Source organism: Mus pahari, chromosome X, assembly GCF_900095145.1.
Source record: "Mus pahari chromosome X, PAHARI_EIJ_v1.1, whole genome shotgun sequence".
Classification (NCBI taxonomy): Eukaryota; Metazoa; Chordata; class Mammalia; order Rodentia; family Muridae; genus Mus; species Mus pahari.
The window spans coordinates 142,342,792-142,356,102 of record NC_034613.1 but is presented as its reverse complement, the minus strand read 5'-3'; the positions used below and the strand labels follow the sequence as shown (position 1 = coordinate 142,356,102).

The 13,311-nt window shown below is 40.5% G+C and overlaps 1 protein-coding gene and 1 non-coding gene across 3 annotated transcripts in view; both read right to left on the bottom strand.

Annotated features, from left to right (window-relative positions):
- Positions 1–13,311, bottom strand: part of Pir (pirin) — a 100,933-nt gene that overhangs the window by 76,143 nt on the left and 11,479 nt on the right. The window lies entirely within an intron of this gene.
- On the bottom strand, positions 9,404–9,530 carry LOC115063216. Its single transcript, XR_003843099.1, has one exon. It is a non-coding gene; the product is annotated as a small nucleolar RNA SNORA17 (small nucleolar RNA).

Sequence of the window (13,311 nt, the reverse complement as noted above, 5' to 3'; positions counted from 1 at the left end):
CACATCAGCATCATCACTTATATGTGTATGGGTGTTTTGCCTGCACGTATGCCCATGCACCATGGGCATGCTTAGGTGCTGCTGGAGACTTGAGAGGACAAACGTTCCCCTGGAACTGGAGTTATGGTGGTTGACAGCCACCACATGGGTGCTGGGACACCCTAAACATGATGACACAATACTGCTAGGTGGCATCCATAACTGAATATATAGAAAAAAGGGGTATGAGCAATCTCTCTCTCTCTCTCTCTCTCTCTCTCTCTCTCTCTCTCTCTCTCTCTCTCTTTGCTTCCTGACTTGATGCAGTTCTTTTTTAATTTATGAATCTATGTGTGGCGAGGGGTGATCGTGTGTGTGTGTGTGTGTGTGTGTGTGTGTGTGTGTGTGGTGTGGTGTGCGAGCATGAGTGCTTTTATTAGCATACCAATGAACAGGTTTTTCTCGTGGCATTTTTATACCATTTTGGTTTGGTGTGCTCTTTCCTTCCTCACTCCTCTCCAGATCATTTCTCCCTCCATGCACATATGCAGGGAGCACCCCTGTACTCCCTTTTCCATGCCACATAGTAGTTGGGGGAAGGAAAAATTGAGAACCAAGTGAAATGATGCACATGTACGAAGATGTTACAATGACTCTCTTATTTTGTATGCTAACCTAAAAAGTTAATTAGTCAAGAAAGTGTCTAATATATGAGATTTAATATATGTATGGAAGATATGACAGGTCAAAGAATGATAATTATATTTTACATTTGACCTTAGTCAAAAAGCCATGAAGTGATAATAATTATGTTAAAGGAATCAAATACAACACTACATATAAATTCATCAAATGAAATTTCATCCTATGCTTATTAATATGTAGAGAGATGCCTGAACATCAATGGTGACCATCTCAAGATGATAAATGCAGGCATGTTTTATTATTAGTTCCTTTCTACAATGAATATTTTCCTTTTTTCCCCAATAGAAACATGTATTTTATTCCAAAAACAAGGATTCCTCTTCCAACCATTAAAATGAGTGTTATCAATTAGTCTTTATAGATTTATTCCCCAGCTCATGGTTTGGACAGGAAGGTAACAGCAAGTATGACTCCACATTACATGTGGAGACAGTGGAACACAGACTTTCCCACATTTAATGTTCAATTTCTATAGAAGTCACTAAGGCTAGAATGGGAATAAAGCACTTGACATTCAATAACTTTAAGGGGACAGACAGCAAGCTTCCCGTTTTCAAAGAAGTAGCCAAACTATAAGGAACACTGTCTACAATTGCTTTCCTGTCTTTCCTATTTTCGTTTAGCTTGCAATGAAGCTCCCTCTTGGTTCTCAAAGAAGACCTTCTTAAATCATAGTCCCAGATTATTTTTAATTACTCAAGCCAAACATAAAGTCTTTCAAGTTGCAAACCATAACACACACATCTTTATATTATTAGTCTTTATATACAATATTTGCTTTTTATTATTGCTAAGTGTCATAAATGCTTGACAGCAACTTTGATTATGAGTTGCCGTGTGTAGACCATCTTAAAAAGAAAGAAAACCCTGGAGCAGTTACATCTGAGCGTGGAGACAAGCCACATGATCTTTTAGGAGCAGTTACATCTGAGCGTGGAGACAAGCCACATGATCTTTTAGGGCCTTACATAATCACAAACACCTGGAGAACTGCCACGGGTGGTTGACGAATTGTGTTATGTTTAAGTTCAAGAGTTGCGTGTGTCCAATTAAGTAATAAGTTTGTAATCTGAACCAGGTGTTTCCTCAGAGCACTCAATATACTGTTTGGTCTCCCGTCTTCCTTTCCTCCTTCTAGTCCTTTCCATGGGTCTTTACCAAGTATTTTTGTTCCCTTGTAAGTTCTTAATTCTTTGGGTGTTTTGCATTTGGAGAAAGACACAATCTCACACTGCGATGAAAGAAAAGTCATTTACCATGTAAAGTGTGAGAAAAGTGACTCTCCAAGAGAACTTTAAATTAAGCTGGAAGAATTCTCGCACAAGAGAAAAGACAGTTTGTTGTTTCGTTCCAGGTGCTATATAGAAAGAAGAGCAAGGAGGAGACCTCATTCTGTGTCTGGATACAAAACACAAGACTTACCCTGCAAAGCCAAGGACAACTGTATTTCCTTTTCATTACATTTTTCCCTAAAATTGTGAGGTTTTTTTTTCCTACTGGTAACTGGGTAGTAAAGATACCACAAGTTGAGGTCACAGCTGACAAGAGATGCCAGCAAGGAACAAACTGTGTAATAGAAGCTGTGAACTGTTCTCAGGGGCAGAAATAACTATGTTTGAAATGGGAAAGCATCTTCACAACACGAGCAATCGCTCTGAAACCTGAAAAATCACTCCACTAACTCTACACATCTAACACTGATCCTATAATACACTCAAGTTCCAAAAGGTGGTCATTAACAACAGTGTTTAAGAAAAGATAAAACTGAAACACGGGGTGGGAACACAGTTCGGATGTTCATCAAGCCGGCAAATGCAAGCAGGATGCTGTTCCTCTGGTCCTACTTTGACATGGTCCTGTCACAGACCTACACAGGGGCCAGGCCTCCAAGAACTCCTGCCTCAGTACTCCCTATTGGGGTGGGGTGGGGGGCTCTTTCTGCATCTAGAAGCTAGTCAGGTTTAGGCCTGCTTAGAGTCACCAGGTTGCCATCTGCGAGTTGTGAGCTGCAGATGGAAGTCCTTTATTTACTCTTAGAGGCATTAGTGAAATCAGATACAACATAGATGGATTAAGTTGGGCTCCTGAGGTATGGTCAGAATGAAATGATACATGTGACCAGGAACCCAGCACATGTTCAGTAAGTTGGAGAGTGAGCACATCTGTGACTTCTCCTTGGGCAGGGATCACATCTGTAAATCCTCCCTCACACCTTCCCACCTGCTTCCCCAGATATTACCATGGTTCTGTTTGTCACTTCATTCAGGCCACAGTTCAAATATCACAGATTGAAGGAAATCCTATCTCAGTCTGCTCTATCCTATGCCAGATTGTTTCTTCTTCCCAGCTTTTTCACTACAGGATGCTGTCTGATAAAATTATTCATTTTATTGGCTATCTAAAAGAATATAAGATCCATGAAAGCTGGGACTTTGAAACATTTTGTTAGTATAAACAATGGATTCTATTGTGTACAGTCTACAGTCTCATCAACAACGAATACGTGTTCCATTTCCCCATGTATCTTCACCAACATTTATGGTTGTTTGTGGTTTTGGAGAGAGCCATTCTGGACTAGAGTGAGATGTAATCTCAACCTAAGTGTGACTTGCATTTCCAGGATGGTTAAGGAATATATTTATTGGCCATTTGTATTTCTTTTGAAAACTTTCTGCTCATTTATTGATCAGGTGAATTTTTTTTTTGGTATCCATTTCCTGAATCCTTTATATGTTTTACATATTAATCCCTTTGACAAGGAGATTCATTTGAGGACAAATAATTAGTGAACTTGTAATTTCCATTCAGTAGCCTGTCTCTTCACTCTGTTGCTTATTTCTTTGCCACACAGCAGCTTTTTAATTAAATGCAATCCCATTTGTCAGTCCTTGCTGTTGTTTCCTGAGTCACTAGGGTTGTATTCAGAAAGTCATTGTGTATGACTACATCTTGAAGCACTTTCAACAGAGACATTTTTTAAAAACTCAACTGTGCCCTGAATACAGCTGTCACTGATGATGTATTGAATATATTAATCAATCTTATCTTTCATAGTCTTTAAACATTTACTAAACATCTAGCCCTGCGTATATACCATAATCTACATGTAATCATTGTGGCTCAGTGTCATTAAGGTTACAGCATGGCAACAGCAGAGCAAGAAATTAAATCAACATTTTCTGTCTCTCAGAATGAAACTATTTTTCCAAGCCCACGTTGCCTCACGAATGCTTCCACCATCGTGGAGGTTTTGTGAGCACAGTGGTTGCCTCTGAGGAGAGAACTGACAGGAGATGCCACAGTAGGCAGAATGGTAGGGGTTTCATGAAAGAAATAAGAGGACTTTGCCAATCCAGGTGAATTAGCCATTTAGGGTAAAGGTAAAATCTCAGGGCTGTATACAAAACTGAAAATAAGCCTTGTGATTCCTGAAGGGATGGGGTCAATTAAAAGACCCAAAGCTACAATACCCTAAGATGAGGTGACTGGTCCTTCGTTATGGATGTTCAAGAGCTTTACTTAATAACATCTAGCTACAAAGAAAAAAAGAAACTGACTTACTTTCCTCATGTCCTTCTATTCTACTCATTCTCCTTGCACCGTGAGTAAAATTTCTGACATGTATGTCAAGATTCTGTAACAATCATATTCATAAACCTAACTACTCAGGCAAGTTGAATCGCAGACTCCCTCACTACGTTCCTCCTGTTCCTAGATCTCCTAAGGAAAAAAAAAATATTCCTTCCTCTTCAAACCCAAAAGCCCAATCTTAGGATGACTCTCTTCAAACAAAACTTCTGACTCCCCGTGGAACTCCCAGCCACCTTCTTAACTGCCATGACCTACCTCCAATAAAAAGATGTGGTGAAGGGCCTCATTTCTATTGTCAAGTATATGACTTACCAACATCTATGACTACTCAAATTTCAAGCACACAATAGTATTCTATCCCCCATACAGTGAGAAAGTCAGTAGCTACAACTTGTAGCTTAAGAGAGCCCCCTGCTGACTCAAACCATGTGGATCATGCTTCTAGTTCTCAACCCAGGATCTCTACCCCTTTGGGATCGAATTACCCTTTCGCAAGAGTCACACAAGAGTCACATATCAGATATCCTGCATAGCAGATATTTACACTAGGATTCATAACAATAGCAAAATTACAGTTATGAAGTAGTAACCTAAATAATTTTATTGCTGTGGGTTGCCACAACACGAGGAACTATATTAAAGAGTTGCAGCATTACAAAGGTTGAGAGCCACTGGACTATAGTCAAGCCTCACTAAACTAGATGCAGGCCTTGCTAATAGGTACATTGGTAAACAAGTATGTCTTTTTGGCACAAGACTGGTGTCTGTGCTTAAGGACCTAGTGTCATGAGACAAGGTGTTATCTGGTGAGGAAGGGGCCAGCTCTGTTGTGAACAAGAGGGGAGTTATCCCACCTTGTTCTGTCTATAGTTGAAAGCTTTCATGGAAGGTACCTACAAATGAAGTGTCTGAATTTCCTTTTTATACATACGATCCTCAGCAGGTTTGGAGTTCACCTTCTTGGAGTGAAACATGTGCTCTTAGCTGTTGAGCTGTCTCTCCAGCTAGAAATTGTGTTTTAATAAGTTCTCATTATTATACCTCCCCATCTCCATACTTTCTACCTTAAAATTCTAGGAAAATAATCTGTATCTGCAAATTATTTAATACAGTGTGTGAGGTGGACAGAAAAAATTACTAAGAAATATATCTGTTTCCTATGTGCCCTGTTTGGTGTCATAGACCAGGTTTTACTGGATCAGATGGACCAAAATGATCTCCTTTATGGCTGTAGGAAGCAAAATAAATAAGCTTAACTCTCTAGATACAACTAACTTGATCCATTCCCTCACAATATTGGAAGGCTGGAGAAACATGAACTACTTTGCACTTTCAGGTAGGAAAATTTGGGTCCCTGGGCCCAGACAGCATCAATTCCTGCAGTAAGTTTAGCAGCAGCCCTGACTGCTACCCACCAGATGGCAGTAGTACTCAGAGCCTTGACCAAAAATTACTTGACGTTTTGGAAGGACCCAGGCGACAAAGTTCCTCTCAACTGTGAACCACTGACATAGAGAATACTCTACCAAAAGCTAAACTTCTGGCCTTAAGACGATTCTACTTTAGGCACAATTGCGTCAACCTGGGGGTTTCTGGAGGTAGCCATTCCCGTGAGTACACAACTAGAGACCAATCTGGCTTGGCTTCCATGCCTTCCCTAGTAAAGGCTCAAGCTTTAGATTAGATTCCATCACATGCCTAAGGCCTCATTCCACCCTTACATATACCATTTCTAAATCTGGTTGGAGTACTTGCTGTTTCTACCACATACTTCTACTTTTACCTCCACTGTTCATAGAATCAATTTTATTCTTAAGGCTCTACTCAATCATTTTTGTTTGGTTGGTTTGATTTTTGCAGCTTGAAGACAACTTTATTATAGGCTACAAGAAAGATGCCCCAGGACAAGCAAGCTATAAATCATGGCAGCTGTCCCAGGGAGAAGAAGAGGGAAGAGGAGGAAAAGTAAAATCAAATAAGAAGCCATGCTCCTTGAGTTAAGCCAGCATAGAGGTTAGCCATGCAACAGTAGGCAGCCACATTTTGAGGAGGAGGGCTTTAGAGGAAGAGTAAAGGAGTCTAAAGTGTTGGGGAATGCATGCTTAGGAAAGAAATACAATGAAACAAAGGGAAGGTACACTTTCCTGAGTAATTCAGAAAAGAGGGCAGGCTTACAAAGCAATGTAGCTAGCTCTGCTCTGTAAGAGACGCCATTAGGAGCTGAAACTCTAGGAGGAAAAAGAAACTACAGCATCTCATTAAATAGATAATTATCCTACTTCTCTAATATGGCTAAAGATGGACTGGCTTTCCTAAGGGCAGTGCTGCATTTCAGAGAAGTAAGGCCTTAGCCAGTTCATTGACTCTGCTCAGCTGGGACCTGGCTAGTTAGCTCTCCACTTAAGGAAAAGGTTCTATTTTCTTTTCTTTTCTTTTTGTAGGACATGATTTTAATATTTTCAACTGTTAATATTCAACAAACAGATTAATTATTTTAAGACATCTTGGACATATATTTTGCTCTAATTTTTTTAACTGATTATACCCCAACATTGTCCCCTCTGAAGTGGTAATTCTAAAGTCATTTAGGAGCTAGACTGAAATTGGGGGCACAGATGTAAGTCATTTTCCCCATAAAAATCTGGAGATTCTGTTCCAAAGTGGCCGCCAGAGGGGATCAGTGTCTGGAATGGAGTTCTGGTCCCGACCCACACATCCACCCACAAATATAGCTATAGCCTCTGGGCAGGGGTACTCATTGGAGAGATGGGAAATACGGGCTCCCTTCTGGTATTTCTGGTCAGAGAACCAAGAGCATTTCTAAAACTGCTACTTGGTCTCTGCCATGTCCTTTCTCCAACCTGTTCTTATCATTGCCCTGCCGCTGAGGACACGCTCTCTGAAAGACTAAGGTTTAACTGAAACCTCTCACATGTTTCTGATAGCACTGACAGTTTCTTCCTCACTTGGACAATAAAGCTTCTTCAAATGGACCTCTCTCATTCCTCCTTAGCCATTTCCTACATTCTGTGTAAACCCAAAGACCTCCACCCCACATCTAAACTCATGTATGCACACACACACACATACATACATACACAATTAAGTTATGCTTTTACTTTGGCCTTCTTTTCTATTGGTGGGATGCTCTGATGGTACCCATGTGACACAGTTCTTAGAGAAACCTGCCCAGTGAGGAGGGTCAACTTCCTCATTGCACACTGCCAGATATTAGTAGTTTATCTGTTTAACTAGAGTAGGACACAAACTAGCCACATTTTATCTGGAGAGAGGAGAACTAAGTCACTCATTAAGATTCTTCGGAAATAAAGTTGCCAGTTTCTTACATGTTCAGCCAGAGATGATCTCTAGGTCTATGCAAGAACCCCATCTAAGTGTTCTGATGTGTGTCTTTTCTCTGTCAGCACCATCCACTTTGGGTACAATACTTTGATGTTCTTAGTATGTTGGTACCAAGGAGCATCTTAGAGTGGGGATTAATTTTGCTACATTCTATAACCCTTTAGCTTCAGCACAAGCAATACAAAGTCAACATATGTTAAAATCTACATGCTTGCCTGTAATGGCAACCTCAGGACAAATCCTGAGCTCCTGCCCTCCTCCATTTAAATAACTAACCAAAGGTATATATGCCACTTTGGTGTATTCTTTTACTAATGCACTATCTCTATATAATTTTTCTTCCTCCTTTTCAATATCTACAATTCTTATTAGTAGCCTCAAAGGTCCCAGACTGTATTAAGTCATCATAGTTCTTACAGGCAGTCTTCCTGTCCCCAATGTCCATATAAATACAGCCGATATCTCCCTGTTAGAAGCACCATAAAATAATCTTCGAACAATGGACAGTCTCTGTGATATTCAGGAAGTTATCATTTCATAGTTTTCTCAAAATATTTATCTTTGGCTTTTTGAGACACACTTTCATACACCAGGCTGGCCTCTAACATTCTACTGTAGCTTAAGGATGGCTTTGAATATCTATTACCTGCCTCCTCCTCCTCCTCCCAAGTGCTGGAATTTCAGGTGTGTGACACCATGCCTGGCTCAAAAATATTTTCTTTCCTTGCCAACTTTGGTGTTAAATTTAATCAAGTTTTTCTTTCCAACAGAGATACAGCCATCTTGGAATGATTTATGTTAGAAAATGGTTCGCAGCACGCTTTAAGAAACAAGCTGTGTGGAGACAGGAGGTTTGAAGTCAGTAATAAGTTTGTTAAGTGTGAATCACTAGGGCCTTTCCCTTCCTCTCCAGGCTATTGTTCAGACATCGCCTGCAAATGCTGCTGGCTACCAACCAGGAATTACGAGCATTGCTTTTCTGATGGGCACACCCTTGGAAACAGGGTGGTTTTGTTCTAACAAAAACCAAGGAACCTGCTGAGGCTTGTCATGAAACTATAAGCTATACTTCTCTGTTTAACTAAGAATGACATGGGCAGCATCCTAATATGTCCCTGTGAAACATCTGGTGGTTTGCTCATAACTTGTTTGTTGTTGTTGTTGTTTTGTTTTGTTTTGTTTTAATTATGGCTCCAAAAATCTTAGATAGATAGATAGATAGATAGATAGATAGATAGATAGATAGATATTCATATTGGTTCTGTTCCTTTGGGAAACCCTGATTAATAATACACTTCCTCATGTGGCTGCTGGGAACCAAATCTGGGTCCTCTGCAAGAGCAGCAAATGCTCACAACTTCTGAGTCATCTCCTCAGCTCCTGTAATATACTTTAAACAAAACTGATGCACTACCTCAGTTTTACAGGACTGAGGCGTACCCAGAAACACAAGGTGTCCAGTCCAAAAACCTGGAATGTCTTGATTCTGTCATTTAAAGGTAATTTTGAAATGTACAAAACCCATTTCTCCACGAGGCAGTTGAAAAACTCCAGAGTGCACAAACTATAAGTACCTCTTCTTTTAAACTAAGTTTGGAAAGGATTGCCTAATCTTTACTCTTGTTTTGGAAGCTGTAGTGTGTCACAGTATGTCCCACTGAATACCCTTTGTCCAGATTTCTTTGCTAACAAATGTGTACTGCAATGACTTCTTGGTCTGCCTGGAGCCATACAGCTGCTGGACTTGGCCTCACTTTTTTTAAGGACTGTTAGACTACTGATCATTCAGATGTTCACAGGTCAGAACACTGAGTATAGATATAATCTCTCTTCTCTGCCACCTACTGATGTACATGTAACACAGCAGCCACATCTACAATGTCAGGAATACAGCCATTTTTAATTAGCTTCTCGAAGAATGTTGAAAAGTTCTAATGGTTATATGTATATTTTTTTAAAAAGCATGATACTAGAAAAAATCAAACAATAACAATTACGATTTCTGGGTGGTAATATAATAACAGATCCCAATTATGTTCTTATTTCCAAATCATTTTATTTACTTTTTTTATTTTATATACTAGTCAGAATTTTCAAACATGACAAGCCTTTGGAATTTCGATTGAGCTCAAGAGAGAAAGTAGTAAGAGCCTAAGGCCGACTTGGCTTTAAATGGAAGGATTCATTTTTTTCATTTATAGTTTTTGAAGTTGTCTTATTTTTATTTTATATGTATGAATGTTTTGTATGTTATATAACTGCATTGTGTACATGCCTGATGCTAAATGAGGCCAGAAGAGAACACCCCTGGAACTGGAGTCTCAGATAGTTGTGAGGAATGGAGGCGCTGGGAACTGAACCTGGGACCTCTGCAGTCATTGAGGTACTTTTAACTTCTGAGTCACTGAAGAACTAGCCTGCCTCCATCTTAGGCTTAAAAGCCTTCTGACAGTAAAGATAAAATAGGTTCATTCCTGTTTATGATTAAACCTCTGTTTCTCAAAGATTTAGCTTTGTCCCACCCATAACAAATGATTCTGTACTGCCTGTTCCAGGAATGTTGGTCATGTCTTCATTTCAAAAAGCTATTGATAACCATCTTGCAACCCTAAAGGTTCTATGACCCCTGTGGTGACCTTATTATGACTACCTGTTGTGATGACCTTGTTATGATCTTTTATTAGGTACCTTCTGCTCCTATAACCCCATCTATTTTCCTCCACTTGGAAACCCTCCATCCCTGAGTTCTACAAAAGCCTGGTTTTCTTCACATCCAGTGCTGCTCTCTCTGAAATCCTGACTTTAGGAGAAGTGTCCAGCACTCTAAATACAGATTGTTTTAATAAGATAGTCATGGGATTGTCCCATTCACACACAAAATAAAGTTCTAGCATCATCTCTCTCCAGTCCCAAATTGCAGTGTTTAAAGGTTTACATGAAGAGAAAGTTAAGTCCTGGCTTACCTACACTCTTGGGATAAAAATTCCTCAGGATTTGAATTAGTAATGTTCTATAAAACTATCACGATTCTTTAACTAACAAATCCCGAACCATTGGGTCCTAATGGCAACCTAAGATTGAGTTTCTTCAAGTCTCTGGCAACAATATTTTTGTCAGTCCATCTATGTCTGCCTCTATTATATGTGTGTTCTGTCTAAAGATACCATATACCATATATATTACCCACTACTGTTAATGAACTCTCAACCAACAGTACTAAATCGTACTGTTTACTGAATGCACATGTTTTCTTTGTAAACAAGGCAAAGAAGCAGCTTTCTATGAAGGAATACTAGACAGAACACTGTGTGATGCTCAGGAATTATTTTGAATAGGAAACATCAAAAAGCAGGAAAATATAAGAAACATGCCACTAGGATTATTACAAGGACACTGGCCTACATTATGAGAGCCAAAACAAGGAAGTCATCATCTTATTACACCTCAGCTGGCAAGAGATGAGTTGGACATCTCTAACATCCCGAAACATCATCAAAGCTCTACAAGTGTTGACTTGGCAATTAACGGTGAGTTTTCCAAGCAGGAGAACTCATAAATACAAAATCTACAAATGATAAGGATAAAATGTAATTGCAGCTATAACTGAAGGGAAAATTCTTAATCAAGAGAAACGGGCCAAACAAAGATATTCTATAGCTAAGCTTCTTTACCAAGTTCTTTAAAGCTGAATACCATATGATTTACAAAGCAGTGCCCCCACCATGACACTTTATCTAATGGAAACAAAACTTTAGCAGCCATTGTTTAATATAGTCATTGCCTTCGACAAGAGCCAGACAGAGTGGGCTAATCTAAGCAGAAACAATATATAATCCTCTTGAAGATGTTAAGTCAGGCAATACCCGACTCTAAGGAATGAGAGTTGCTCAAGGCCACCATCAAGGTATACAGGTATGTTAAAGTGGAACAAATTTAATGTCACTGGGACCAAATGAAGAATAAAGTACCATCCTCTTGGGACTGTTTGGAAAACAATAATACTAATACTAATACTAATACTAATACTAATACTAATACTAATACTAATACTAATACTAATACTAATACTAATACTAATACTAATACTAGATACTAGATACTAGATACTAGATACTAGATACTACTAGATACTAATGTGTGAAAAGAGCTTAAAAGATTTGGAACATGGTAGCCAGAGTTCTGGAGCTCTGGACAAAGGATTGGAATCAAATACAGGTATAAAGAAGGTGAAAGTGTGGCTCTCATCATAGGTGTGAAGTAAGTCAGACACAGTGCAGCCCAAGTGTTAGCAGAGAGAACTTGAAGGCAAATGGATAAATGAAGGAACACAGATCTAACTAGCCTCATCTTGTTTCTCGAAGCCTCTTGGCTAAATCTTTCCATGGTTAAATACAGTGATCAAATCTTTCCCTGTCTGTTTTTGCTCCCTTAACTAGAATACATATGGAAGCCAGGGCTCGAGGCTTGTTCTGTCTTCTAGCAACACTCCATAACATGCAGCACACCTCCAACATCTGAAAGATGATCAGCTTCCACCAACCCTCCCATGTTGTAAGCCCTGGGTAAATGTTTACTAATTCACCACTCTCCTGAGTGTTGCGCTGATAAGGGGACAGAGCTAGCTCTTCCACAATCATGACACTGTGGGCAGCTTTCCCGATTGCTGGGGGTGGAAAGGTGGCACCAGTGCCACCATATGTAAGATGAGTGGTGTGGTCAGCTCTAACAAACCCCCACCACCAGGGCCAGCTCCACTGTGCTGCCTGGGCGAAGCCGGGGCCAGCTCTCTGGAGTACTGCCAGTGAGAGATGGGGCCAGCTCTCCAGAATGCTATAACCAGTGAGGAGTAGGGCCAGTTCCGAACAGCCTCTGGAATTCCACTTGGTCCCCTGTGGCTGCCCTGACCAAGGATGTCCCTACATTCTTTAGTGGCAAAAATGAGTCACGGACATCAACACTGATTCCTGCCACTGTGTAGCAATGAACCTAGACATGACCCTCAGCAGCAGCTGGGGTGGGACCTCAGCATGACCCAGGTGGCAGGGCTGCCCACTCTCAATAGGCTCTTCCTCTCCACCCTCAAGCCTCCAGTTCCATCTCTATCCATAATGCTCAAGCTGTCCCACTTCTCTTTCTCTCCCATCTGTCCACCACATACTTGCAAATTTTTATGACTCCCGCTGCAGGCTGGGCTGGAGGTTAGTGAGCTGGACATCCTCTAGCAAATGGGTATCTATACCCTCCCTACCTGTGCCGTGAGCCTGAAAGCAGGTCTGTGGGTAGCACGGTGGTCCACAGGTCTCTATCTGTCTTCCTCCTCCCATACTGCACTGTGTGGTGGTAAGCCAGGCTCTGCGTGTCTATGCCCCTGCCCCTGTGCCTTGGGGGAAAGGGCAGGTCTGTGGACGTCCCTCTCCAGCACCATGTGGCATGGTGGAACACAGGTCTCTGTCTGCCTTCTTTTTCCTGTGGTATCTGGATTTGATTTGATTTTTATATAGCTTAAGCATAAAACAACTTTGGCCACCAAGACAGGCATCAAGCTAGGACAAACAGAGGACTGTCATCTGCTCTGCCCCTGACTAACATTAAGAACACCAACAACAACAAGGTGTCTCTTCCCCCATTGCCAGGGGAGACAATTATATAATAAGAAGCCAATTCTTGCTCCTT